The sequence below is a fragment of the Humulus lupulus genome, chromosome 2, assembly GCF_963169125.1.
Source record: "Humulus lupulus chromosome 2, drHumLupu1.1, whole genome shotgun sequence".
NCBI lineage: Eukaryota > Viridiplantae > Streptophyta > Magnoliopsida > Rosales > Cannabaceae > Humulus > Humulus lupulus.
In genome coordinates this window covers 213,115,940-213,129,703 of record NC_084794.1, presented here as the reverse complement: position 1 = coordinate 213,129,703, position 13,764 = coordinate 213,115,940, and positions in this window count along the sequence as shown.

Here is a 13,764-nt window from a genome sequence, read left to right as displayed (position 1 = left end):
TTCCAAAAACCGCTTGTAATTGTACCTTTAGTTCTTTCAACTCTGCTGGGGTCATTCTGTAAGGTGCCCTAGACACTGGCTCCGTCCATGGTGCCAGCTCGATAATAAATTCTATCTCTCTGTGTGGAAGCAACCCTGATGATTTCTTCTTGAAACACATCCAACAAAGTCCATTCTGGTCCAACTGGCACGACCTAAGTGGTATCTACCACTTCGGCTAGGATCCTATGCAACCACCTCTTAGTAGGTCTCTAGCTCTCATTACAAATATCATAGGTACATGAGATCCATGCATAGTAAAAAAAATACAAAAGCGGTGTTGCTAGCCAGGGCTAGGCCGCTCTTGCTGCTAGAGCTCCAATCCAAGTTGCTAGAGTTCGTGAGATATCCGAGCAGATGAATAATTTGCAAAGGCCAGTAAAGACATGGGGAGCCCAAATTAAAAGAGGGCAAAAGTGACTGGAGGACTCTGAGGCCCTCCATGATGAAAGGTTTAATACCTTTTTGGGATGACTCCCTATGCCACCCAATGACACTCAGAAAAATGAAGTTCCACCCGCTAACAATGAAATACCACCTGAAAACAATGAGGAACATAACCCTGGCATGCATGTTGTCGTTGAGCAACCTGTACTGCTAGTAGAAGCACCAAGAGCTGCTCGAGTGAAACCTTTGTTAGAAAGGTTCGGCAACCAGAATCCACCTACGTTCGAGGGGACCGCTGACCCATAAGTGGCTGAGGAATGGATCAGTATCTTGGAAAGGATCTTCGCTTCATTGGAACTACCGAGAGAGAAGGTAGTTTACACGACCTATATGTTGAAAAAGATGCTCGCATCTTGTGGGACGCAACTGTGAATGCAAAAAATTGACTAAGGAAAAAATCTTTGGTCCTTAGTTACACCCAAGCCTCGCCCAACCTCGCACAGCGAGGCGCTCCTTGCCTCTGCCAGCCTTGCATAACAAGGCACTCTAGGCCTCACCCAACCTTGCATAGCGAGGAGCTCCATGCCACGCAGAGCCTTGCGCACCCGAGGGTCTCGCACCCTCGTACCCTCACAAGCGCCTCGCACCAACACACCCTCGTACCCTCGCATGCCACGCATGCCTCGCCGCGCACCCGAGGGTCTCGCACCCTCGTGCCCTCGCATGCCTCACCATGAACTTGAGGGTCTCGCACCCTCGCACCCTGTAATGCCTTGCCATACACCTGCGGGTCTCGCACTACGTCGGACCTCGCACCCTCGCATGCCACGCATGCCTCGCCGCGCACCCGAGGAACTCGCACCCTCGTGCCCTTGCATGCCTTGCTATGCACTTGAGGGTCTCGCACCCTCGCACCCTGTCGTGCCTCGCCATGCACTGGAGGGTCTTGCACTATGTTGGGCCTTGCACCCTCACATGCCTTGCGTGCATAACCATCAGGTACAAAGCACCTGTACGTGTACGGGTGCAGGACGTACGACCATGAGGATGATAGAAGCATGACCATGACATCTGTATAACACAAGTAGTGGAGGTACAGATTTGTACATAGAGTGGAAGCACAACATGCAATCCTCTGACTAGGTATTAGGCCGACACCATGACCTTTTGCCCCACCACAACCTGTGTCACTATCTTGACAATGAACCTATGTACAATCTTGTCCCCAGGGACCACAATGTATGAGGAGCCATTAGAGCTCTATTATAAATTGATCATCACCCTTCCAGAAAAGGGGTTGGAAAATTGATTGTATGCTAAGGCTGTTAAGTAATATACAATTTCGACTCCATTGTAATTCTGCATATTTACTCTTTCAAGTTTTCTCCATCTTCTTCTAAGATACCTTTGGCAATACAGTCTTAGTTTTCTAACCTTATATCGTTGACAAGATTTAACCGTCAACAGTTTGGCGCTGTCTGTGGGAAGAACAAGCATCAAGCCAATGTTCTTTCATGACTTCCAGAAAAGAAAGATGCCAAGGCGTTCACAACGCTTGCGGCAGCTACAAGACGTTGAGGTTCACCTGAACGGAGAAAGAATGAGAGCTTCCAGGAAAGAGCTTCCTCCGCCTGGGCATGGAGATATGTTAGAGGAATGTCCTCCCCTAGGGCAGGAGATGGAAGAATCATCCCCGACTATCTAGCCCGACGTAGGTTACTCAAAGCCGCCAGTGTACCCACATCCCCGGTCCCCGGTGACACCATGCTCAGGCTACCATGACCCGGGTCCCTCGACGCACAGACCAGGAAAGAGTCCCCGAGTACACTCGGTAAGTTCCAGCTCAAGGAATCGCTTCTACAAGGATGAGATTCGCGAGTTGCATAAAAAGACTCGAAGGCTAGAAACTACGATAGAGAACATGCAGAAGGTCTTAAATGACCTCCTGCAAGGAAAGTCAAGCATACCCCTTCCTAAGCGTAAAGAGAAGGAGCGTGAAAAAGGGGAAAATACTATCCCCACAGATGAAGGGAGAACCCGACTCTCCAGCAATAAAACTCCCCAGACAAAGTACCATGAGGGACCTAGGCCGACGAAATGCCCCCGGGAGCAAAGGCGGAGGGAAGACGATGGTTGTAAGAACGAAGTAGAGGTCACCTCAAAAGAGGTGCCCCCTGGCCTAAGAGAAGAGCTCCATGGGAAGAGGTCAGAAGTAAGAAACGCACCCCCTGCGGCTCCCCCGAGGAACACAACCAAGGCAAGGGATCAACCTGAGAACCCGCAAGACTCCTTATGCAAAAAGAGGAGGGAACTAGACATCAAAATGCAGCACCCTCAAGGCAAGATTATTACCGCACCTGGGGGGCACAGACATGATGAATAATTTGACCATGATTCACCTTTCACAAGGGAGATCCAGGCTGAGCAAATCCTTGCCAACCTCTGAGAGCCTTGCATGACTCCATACGAGGGTATTACGGACCTAAAGTATCACTTAGACTACTTCAATAACTCGATGAGGTTAAGAGGGGTCAACAGCAGAGCAAAATGTCATTTCTTTGTTGTTACACTTAAAGGTGTTACATACAAGTGGTTCAAAAGGTTAAGGCCAGGAACAATCAAATCATGGCAGCAATTCTCTGGCGTATTTCTTCAGCAGCACCATGTGGTCTGTGATTACGTTATGCCAATTACCAGCCTCGCTAACATAAAGCAAGGAAAAAATGAAAGTCTGAAGAACTATATCCATAGGTTCAATATGGAAGCAACAAAGGTGGGGAGTTTAACCAAAGCGGAGCTCAAGATGGCTATTACAGCCAGAGTTCGTCCAGGAAGCAAGTTATGGGGTAACATTCTCAAAAGAGAAGTTTCAAATTTAGATGATTTCTTTGAAAGAGCACAGAAGTACATATGGGTGGAAGAGGGCCATAAGGACTCGCATGTTGAAGAAAGCGAACCTTTCTCCAGTCACCCTACTACCAATACATCTGAAGAGTCCATATAAAAGGGGACGTCATGCTAGAGGGGTCGCTGACCAAGTTTAAAATTGGACGAGGACCATCTAGCCATAAAAGTTTCAACACGAGGGGAGATCACCTCAAAAATCATAAAAGGGTCTCAAAGTAGACGCTTACAAAAATGGTCTCAAAGTAGACGCTTGCAAAAAGTGTCTCAACATAGACGCTCGCAAAAAGGGTCTCAAAGTAGACGTTTGCAAAAAGGGTCTCAAAGAAGGCGCTTGCCAAAAAGGGCCTCAACGAAGACACTTGCAAAAAGGGTCTCAAAGAAGACGCTTCCAAAAATAGTACTATGCCTAATGACAAGAAGGACACTTCTCGTAAAAAAATAATAAGCGCATGCTAAAATATATAAAAGGATAGCAAGAACCCAAAGAGTCAACATATCCTTACAAGTAATCAAAGTTCACCAACGGACACGAATCACCCAGCTGTACCGCCAAGGAAAAGTGAGTGTAGCATTACTAAGAGTCTACCAGGAAGCCTGAAGACTTCCTAATAGACTGGGGGGCAAGTTTGAATGCAAAAAATTGACCAAGGAAAAAATCTTTGGTCCCTAGTTACACCACAAGCCTCGCCTAGCCTCGCACAGCGAGGCGCTCCTTGCCTCGGCCAGCCTCGCACAGCGAGGTGCTCCTTGCCTCTGCCAGCCTCGCACAGCGAGGCACTCCAGGCCTCGCCCAGCCTTGCACAGTGAGGCGCTCCATGCCACACGGAGCCTCGTGCACCCGAGGGTCTCGCACCCTCGTATCCTCGCAAGCACCTCACACCAACACACCCTCGTACCCTCGCATGCCATGCATGCCTTGTCGCGCACCCGAGGGTCTCGCACCCTCGTGCCCTCGCATGCCTCGCCATGCACTCGAGGGTCTCGCACCCTGTCATGCCTCGCCATGCACTTGAGGGTCTCACACCCTCGCATGCCACGCATGCCTCACCGCGCACCCTAGGGTCTCACACCCTTGTGCCCTTGCATGCCTCACCATGCACTCGAGGGTATCGCGCCCTCGCACCCTGTCATGCCTCGCCATGCACCTGAGGGTCTCGCACTATGTTGGGCCTCCCACCCTCGTATGCCTCGAGTGCATCACCATTAGGTACAAAGCACCCATACGTGTACGGGTGCAGGACGCACGACCATGAGGATGACAGAAGCATGACCATGACATCTGTATAACACAAGTAGTGGAGGTACGGATTTGTACAGAGAGTGGAAGCACAACATGCATTCCTCTGACTAGGTACCAAGCCGACACCATGACCTTTTGCCCCACCATAACCCGTGTCACTATCCTAACAATGTTCCTATGTACAATCTTGTCCCCAAGGACCACAATGTATGAGGATCCATTAGAGCTCTATTATAAATAGATCATCACCCTTCCAGAAAAGGGGTTGGAAAATTGATTGTATGCTAAGGCTGTTAAGTAATATATAATTTCGAATCCATTGTAGTTCTGCATATTTACTCTTTCAAGTTTTCTCCATCTTCTTCTAAGATACCTTTGGCAATACAGTCTTGACCTTGTATCGTTGACAAGATTTCACCGTCAACAGCAACTAAGAAAGGGCATAATGTTGTTGAGATGAAATGGCCAGAGTTCTTGACATTGTTCAATGCCAAGTACTTCAATAAGGAAGTGATCAAGCACAGAGTGAATGAGTTCACTAATCTAAAGTAGGGAACATTCAGCGTGAAAGACTATGTTAAAAAATTTGACCAACTGTTCAGGTTCGCGAAGAGCTAGGTGAACACTGAAGAGAATAAGATCTGGAGTTTAATGAAGGGCCTGCACAAAGAAATTGCCAAGTGTGTAGACACTGGTAGGACTGGCCCGGAAATGTATGTTGAAGCTATGAAATGGGCTCTTTCCCAAGAGTCTTGGGCCATGTCAGACAAGCCAGAACCATAGAAGAACGAAGACCAGAGGTACACTCCCAACAACCTCGGACAGTTTCAGGCCAATCATAATGGGCCAAGAGGAAAGTTCAACGCGAGATTTAGATAGAACTCGAGGAGGACAAACTATCTAGGAGGTTCAAGGCCAAATGCTAAGGGAAATAACAAAAGAAAAGGGGGACCTCCCAATCAAGAAATGGCTAGTCCCAACAAACAGCTAAGACGTGAGTTTGAACAATGGAAACTGTGCAGCAAGTGTAACCAACACCATATGAGCGAGTGTGGGGTATGTTATAACTGTGGAAAACTGAGGCACTTTGCTAAATAGTGCCAAATGCCAGCCAAGGGCAATAGAAATGACTAACAGAAACAAATTGGAGCTCCGCCTCAAGTTTATGCCCTTACACAAAATGACAAAGGAACTGGACCATCTGATATGGTGTTAGGTCAAATTTCTATCGCTCAAACCTTGGCATATGCATAAATGGATACTGGTGCATCACATTATTTTGTATTTGCATCCTTTGTGGAAAAATTAAATAGAATGCCTAAGCCTATGCCTGCTATTTGTGGGGTATCCTTGCCTTCATGAGAGGATATACTGGTGCGGACATGGGTTAGAGCCATACCAAGTTGGGTAGAAGGTTGTGAGTTGACAGTGGACCTGTTAGTCTTGGACCTACATGAATACAATGTCATATTTAGGATGGATTGTTTAACCAAATATGGAGCCATTGTCAATTTCAAGTGCAGAAAAATGGCATTCACCATAGAGGGAGAAGAACCATTCGAGTTCAAGGGTACATCAAGAGAAAAGAAGTGCCCAATGATTTTTGCGATGAAGGAGAGAAAAATGTTTAGTGACAGATGTATCAGTTTTCTGGCGAGTGTAGTGGATAAGGATAAAGAGACGAGTCAATAACCTTATGGTATACCAGTTGTGTGTAAGTTTCCCGACGTATTTCCCGAAGATCTTCATGGATTCCACCAGACTGAGAGATCGTGTTTGAGATAGAACTGATTCTGAGAACTGCGCCAATCTCAAAGACTCCTTACAGGATGGTGCCAGTTCAACTCAAGGAGTTCCAATTGCAACTACAAGAGTTACTGGACCAGAAGTTCATAAGGCCAAGCCATTCTCCGTGGGGAGCCCCAATCTTATTCGTGAAGAAGAAATATGGCTTGATCGGAATGTGCATTGAAAATCAGGAGCTGAACAAAGTGACGATCAAGAATCGATATCGATTTCCCAGGATCAACGATCTTTTTGATCAACTGCAAAGGGAAACTCAAGGTTAAGGAGACAGATATACAGATGACGACCTTTAGAACACGCTACAGTCACTACGAGTTCTTAGTAATGTCCTTTGCGCCTGCAACATTCATGGATCTCATTAATTGTGTATTTCGCGAGTATTTGGATAAGTTTGTCAACGTGTTTATTGACAATATTATAATATACTTGAAAATCCAAGAAAAGCATGCAACACATCTGGATCTAGTCCTCCAGCATCTGCAAGGTGAAAAGCTTTTGGAAAACTTTTTGAAGTGCGAATTCTGGCTAGAAAAAGTTAGTTTTCTTGGGCACATAGTGTCGGGAGACAGAATTTTGGTAGATCTCGCCAAGATAGAAGCTGTTAAGCAGAGGAAACCTCTGAAAAATGCTCATGAAGTTAGAAGTTTTCTTGGGTTAGCAGGATATTACCAACGATTTGTGGAAGGATTTTCCAAAATAGGAGCATCGATGACTGCCCTCACCCGCAAAAACATTAAGTATGTATGGACTGACAAGTGCGAGAAGAGTTTTCAGGAGTTGAAAACGAGATTGACGACTGCCCCAGTGCTGACAATGCCTAACGACACAGAGGGATATGCGATTTATAACGATGCCTCAGGCCAAGGGTTGGGAGCAGTTCTGATGCAGCACAGAAAAGTAATTGCTTCTGCTTCTCAACAGCTAAAGAATTATAACTCATGACCTGGAGCTGGCGGTAGTGGTTTTCAAACTAAAATTTTGGAGGCACTACCTGTATGGGATACACTAAGACATCTACACTGATCACAAATGCCTAAAGTATTTCATCACTTAGAAGGAATTGAATATGAGAAAGCGTCAATGGCTGGAGCTGTTCAACGACTACGAGTGCAACATTCTATACCACCTAGAAAAAAGAAAATAAGGTGGCAGATGCATTGAGTTGACAACCAAGGGCATACATGATGACAATGAAAGAGATTCCACAACTGTTACGTGTCGACCTTGCTACCTTGGATTTGTAGATAGTAGTCGGTTAATTGGCTAACCTCTCTATGGAGCCTACAATTATGGAAGCTATAAAAAGGAGGTTGTTAGTCAATCCTTGGATACAAATAGTGATGTGCAAAGTGAGGAAGGAGGAGTGACTAGGATTCCATATCTCTGACGACGGAGTGCTAGGGTTCAAGGGCAGAATATGTGTTCCAGACGATGACAAAATCAAGAAGCAGATCTTTTTTGAGGAACATAATGCTCTTTATGCCATGCATCCGGGCACAAGGAAAATGTACCAAGACTTGAAGAAGTATTTTTGGTGGCCTAAGATGAGAAAGGAGACAACATAATATGTGGCACACTGCTTGACTTGTCAGCAAACAAAGGCAGAGCATCAACAGCCAGCTAGATTGTTGCAGACCCTAGAAATTCTAGAATGGAAGTGGAAGATGATCATTATGGACTTTGTCATAGGTCTACCAACCACTCCCAAGGGGCACAATGCCATTTGGGTTATTGTAGATAGGCTGACTATGTCTGTCTATTTCTCGCCGATCAAGGTAACTTATGGGGCACATAAGTTGGCATATATCTACATTGCAAAAATAGTGAGACTGCATGGTGTATCCAAATCCATTGTATCTGATCATGATCGATGTTTCACCTCGGCATTGTGGGAGAGAATCCAAATGAGGTTGGGTACTAAATTGATATTCAGCACCCCTTTCCACCTGCAAACAGACGATCAAAGCGAACGAATAATTTAGACCCTGGAAGATATGTTGAGGGTCTGTGTGCTTGACTTTCGAGGGTCATGGAATCAGAAGCTTCCACTGATACAGTTTTCTTACAACAACTATCATGATTCCATCAAGATGGCTCCGTATGAGGCTTTGTACGGAAGGAAATGTTGATCACTGATTCATTGGCAAGAGGCCGGTGAAAGAAAGTTTCTCGGATCGAATGAGGTTGATCAGGTTATCGAGGACATCTAGAAGATAAGGAAACACTTGCAAACTTTAGTTGATCGACAGTGAAAATATGCCGACCGATGCAAGAGACCCCTAGCGTTTGAGGTTGGAAATAATGTGTTGCTAAAGGTAGCTTCGCTACGAGGGGCTATGCGATTCGGGAAGAAAGGAAAGCTTAGCCCAATGTTTGTTGGACCTTTTAAAATCATAGAGAGGATCGAGGAAGTAGATTATCGTTTAGCTCTTCCACCCGCCTTGTCTAAGGTGCATGACGTGTTTCATGTATCCATGTTTAGAAAATACGTGCACGATCCCTCGCATGTACTCAACTATGAGCAGTTTAGCTCGTCTATGAGGAGAAGCCGATGATGATTCTAGACTGGAAGGAAAAAGTGTTGAGGAACAAGATCGTGCCCTTGGTAAAGGTGAAGTGGTGTAACCACAGCATAGAGGAGGTGACCTGGGAAATAGAAGATAAGATGAGGGAGCTGTATCATCTTTTGTTTTAAGTTTCGAGGATGAAGCCTCTATAAATTGTTGGTATTGTAACGCGTTGCGTTTCGGGTACCTTTAAACAACTCGGGTCGGGATTGTTTTACCTGAGTTAAGAATATTATTTTAAATAATATTATAGTTGTTGGAATTTATTTCCATGTGTTATTGCTAGCCAAATTATGAATTATGTAATTAAAAGTCAAGATAAGAGTTTCGATCTTGAACCGACACAAAAACTCTAATCGGGTAAAATCTCGGAAAATAAAATGAAAAACTATGGCAAAAATATTTTGGTCATAAAATACATTCATAAAAATTTAATTTTGGTCAAAAATTAGAAACCTAAGAGCAAATGGAAATTTTAGGGAATTTTGTGTTAAATGCTTAATTTTTGCCGAATTGTGGAATTTTATTCCATAAATGGACCTTAGGTTAAATTGTATTGTGTGATTAATTAAATTCAATGTGAGAGACATTTAATTTAATTATTATGTGTTAAGTTTTTTTTTAAAAAAAATACTTTATAAGAGTGAAAAAGGTTATAGAAAAATGATTTAAGCTTTAATCACATCAAAGTAATGTTAATGACACAAAGTGACATAAAGTAAAAACACTCAAGTGTTTTAGATATTTTTTAGAGTTGTATAAGCTCTTCCAACCTCCCCAAAACCAACCTCCCTTCTCTCCTCTCACTCTCATCTTGTTCAAAAAAATTCTCTCAAGTTTTCTCATCATTTTCAACTACCAAAAACCCTAAGAAACCTTGGAAGCTTAAGCCTTGATCTTGGAAGAGTTTCCCTAAGGTAAAGTTTCACAAACATGACTTTTGTATAGTTTTCAATAATATATCCTTCAATAACTAACTATATGAGTTATTGGGGGAGTTGGTTTAAGGTTTTGAAATAGTTTTTGAAGGTGATAAAGCTAGTAGAAATATAAAAAACCTAACCAAGAACAACAAGAGGTAAAAACTTTACTTTTTATGGTTGTTTTTGTATAGTTTTATTTTAAGCATTATATTGTGTATTTAATGCTTAAAGTTTCTTATTGGTGATGTAATAAGGCTATGGTAGTTGCTTGATAATTTTTATGATGCTTGTATGTTGATTTTTGAAAATAGGGACCAAAAATCCGTAAGGGTTTTGTTGAAAACCCTAAAATAAAAAATACAAGTTTTTAGCCGTGACTTCCAAGGGGTAAAGCATCAACTATATATTGATTTTGTAAAAATAAATTGTACTGTGATCTTGTTGAGATGGAGTACTTGAATTTGAGGTTTTGAAACACTAAAAAACGTTTAGAAATGAGTGAGTTATGCTATTTCAAAGTTTAGGTAAAGAGCTATTTTTTTTTGTATTCTTAATTTTGGGACCAAGTTTGGACAACCATTGTATAAGGAAAATGAACCCAATTTTTTGTAAAATTTGGTAAAGATGTTCTTGGCATACCCTAGTATGCCTCTGTAAAATTTGGTAACAACATACTAAATGGTTTGAGACTTATTAAGTACCAAAGTTTGGAAAAAATAAGAACTTGAAAATAATGTCATTTTACCTCAATATTTGAAAAATATTTTCACCAATAAAAAATGCTCATTTTGACCTAAGATTTTACAAACACATTAAAGGCATACCAAATATGGAATTGGAAAATTTTGGTAACAATTTGGTAAGTAAATTTCATGTTACTACCTAACAAAGTATGTAGTTAAAAATGTGAAAATTGAGGTTTTCACACTTAGTGCAAAAATGAGATTTTGAAACTTAAGATAAAAGTAAAATTTGTGCATATTGCAAGATAAAATCTTGGTAAGTCTTAAAAACATTTTGACCTAAAATACCACTTTGAGATTAGTGATAATTATTTTTATTACAGAATTTTTATTCTTTCTAAAAATAAAAGATTTAATTTATTAATAAGTTAATAAATTAAAAGAGGGTTTAAAACCCTATATTTTGAGAAAATAATTAAGTAAATTATTTTTCTAGTAAGTAAACATGATTAATTGACTTCGGAGAATTACCTAGTCAAGATAAGAAATTATTAACGGTTTTCCTAATTAAGTTAAGATTATGCTATTTTCTTAAACCGATTTTTAGAGATTAAAACCTTATGAAAAATAAATGGAGAACTAAGAGATTATTTTTCTTGGAAAATAAGTGAGGAATTTAATTAGTATTTTCTGGATATAATATCGGCAATAATATTTATATATTTAACCGACTTGTTGAAAACACAAGTTAATTAGTATTTTCTGGATATATTCCCTATTACGATACCCAAGCCTAGGTATCGAGACCATAGGATAGGTCTCCTCGAGACTTAGGGTTTAGTCTAAAAATTTTGCGACGAATTTCTTGAATTGGTTTAAAACCAAATAAGGGTCTTTAATACTTACAAATGATTTTGAAAATGACCAAACTGCCCAAAATAATAATAATGAATTATGAGTGCCACAATTAATCTGAGTATACTGTATGGATAATTACGGTATTGGCTAAGCATAACGGGACTGGACGTCGAGGGTGAAATCCTGCTAAGTGCTAAGGACTCCAGGTAATTCAACTTCTATTGTTTGGCAACAACATGAAACGACTGGTGTAATGTATGTTAGTATAAAAACACATGCACAAGTATACACTACCGCAGAAAGTTTACATAGAGACGTTAGTATAGTAGGTGCTGATTCATAAAATATGAACAGTAGATATATGTCATATTCTAGATGGCTGATCACCGTCACACTACTTGTTTGATTTTATTATGTTCGGTTCACTACCGCGATGAGTGACCAAGAGGTGAGGATTGCTGGTTTAAACCTAGGGGCGCCAAAATGAATGGGACCTAGGGGCCCTCACCATCACATTGCTTGTTTGATTTTATTATGTCTTGTTCAGTACCACGATGAGTGGCCAAGAGGTGAGGTTTGCTGGTTTAAGCCTAGGGGCGCCAAAATGAATGGGACCTAGGGGCCCTCATGCTTACTTAATCGTTGAATGATTAGAACCCGAGAAAGTGCTCTGATAAGTTATTCTGGATAGCAGCTGTGAATATTGGCCATTAAGTGAGAGTGCCTACAGATACTAGGGGTTGCCAAGTTTGAGTGAGGTTGAATACCCTAGGGGAAACTGCTCGCAAACACCACTGATTAAAATACAAGTCTCTGTAAACCTGTGTAACTGCGATTACACTCTTGAATAGTATCAATACCTTAAGTAACCTTATGGTTACCCTCGTGAGGGATTTTACTTTTGGATAAGTAGCGGTGCCTTAGGTAACTCGATAGTTACCCTTTATGGGGATATTTATTGGCTAGATCTTAGTGCTAAGACTCGGTTCTCCCCTATTGATTAGCAAAAATGTTGGAGGGCGTGGTACGCTTGAATTGTTGGAATATGTCTACCATTGGTTACGAATTATTGTGATATATATTATACCTATTTGCTCTGGGATTTTCTGAGTACAGGGATTTATCTATTTATATGATATAGTTTGCATCAGTTATCAAGCATGACCATAAGTTTTCCATGACGCTTTTGCGTTCTTGAAATTGATTGTTTAGGGTCCTGATGGATCCAGAACCCTAATTCTGTTGAGATATTATTACCACTGGTCAGTGGCTTAGGTCAGTGACCACCTATCTTCTCTACATGCTGTTGTTTTAAAGTTGAATTTACTAACTGTTTTTGCTTACCTAGTTGTTTCCTGTTGTAGGTAAGAACAAGGGCAAAGCAGAGCAATGAGCACTGGAGTCTACTTTGTGGATGTACACATGGACCGACCATTTGGGATGTTGTTTGTTTTGGAAATGTTGTTTTATTTTCATAAACAAGGCCCAGTTTACTTTTCTTAAACTATGTTTGTATTAAATATTAAGTATGACCATACGACTTTTAAAAGTTATTTTTTATACGGGGTTTTGAGACATTTTGTTAAATGAAAATGTTTATATTTCAGCATTATCTAATCCAAGATGTTACACCCATGGATCTATAATATCAAGCTCCAATAAATATTACATTATCAATCAAAGCTCTTTGATTAAATAATCATATTTATTAATTTCATGATTACTCCACTATAAATATGAGAATGAACTCTCGATAATTATAGACATATATTTACTGAATACTTTATTTAAGAATAAAGTGTCCATTGATATAATCATTACATACATCATTAATTACATACATCATTAATGGTTCATAATTATAATGGAATAAAATTATTGTTTTACCATTTTAGCTATATCTTATTCCTACAGTACCATTGACTTTACTAGTGAAGGTTGTGTCACAACAAGTTTGCAACATGAGAGCTCATAACCTTTTCAGTTCCAAAAGCTAACCCAATAGGGAACCATTATTCAATCTATAAGAAGGTATAGATTCCATGTCTGTTAAACTACGTCCCCAGCCATATACATCATTCAGTCCCCAAATAATTGTTCTTAGCCTAATCATTCTGACAAACATTAATGCATGAATCAAAGAATCAGATGAGATATATAAGAGTTCATAGCAACCTCAGGATTAAGATCATTGTGCATATGATCATCGTTTGATGTGTTTTATTAATACTATGAAACAGTGTTTAAACAAGTATTAACAAATCACATATGGTTCAGTTCTACATACTCTCAGCATGCAAAGTACCTCCACTAAAGTGTCCTACTACACTAGTAACCCAGATCTAGGTCACATG